Consider the following 544-nt stretch of genomic DNA (forward strand, 5'->3'; position numbering starts at 1 on the left):
CAAGGCAAATCAGCAATTGACTTCTAAAATATTTCCATTAAAAAGAACCTACAACCCTTAAATGTTATCCTTACTTATGCATGAGGGAGCTGAGCCGACGGGACTCCCTGGAGATAAGTAAGCACATTTTATAATGTGAGAGGGGAGTGCTGGAATGAAGCAGCAGGGGAGAGGGGGCTTGGGGCGTGGGTTAAAGTGTTAAAGTGGAACACTTGGAGTTGCCATTTCTTGCATGGATGGTGCTGAGAGTTGCATCTCAGCAAAGAGGCTCCAACGCTGCCTCAGACCATATCCTAGAAAAAAGGAAGATAATTTCCTCATGAGCAGCCAGGCCTTCTGACTGAGCAGGGGCCATACCCAGTGTAAGACTTAAACAGACCCTTTGTGACTCCAACCCTAAGTGATGTTTTTGAAAACAGAGTCAGAAAGGCACCTCTTCCATACACAACATAGGATGTCCAAGTTGCTGTAGAGCTGAGGCCATTGCAGAGAGTAACCCCCTCACGTGAACAACAGGATGTAACACTTCAGTACTCTCCTCTGT

Source organism: Aphelocoma coerulescens, chromosome 2 (genome assembly GCF_041296385.1).
Source record: "Aphelocoma coerulescens isolate FSJ_1873_10779 chromosome 2, UR_Acoe_1.0, whole genome shotgun sequence".
NCBI classification, from domain to species: Eukaryota; Metazoa; Chordata; class Aves; order Passeriformes; family Corvidae; genus Aphelocoma; species Aphelocoma coerulescens.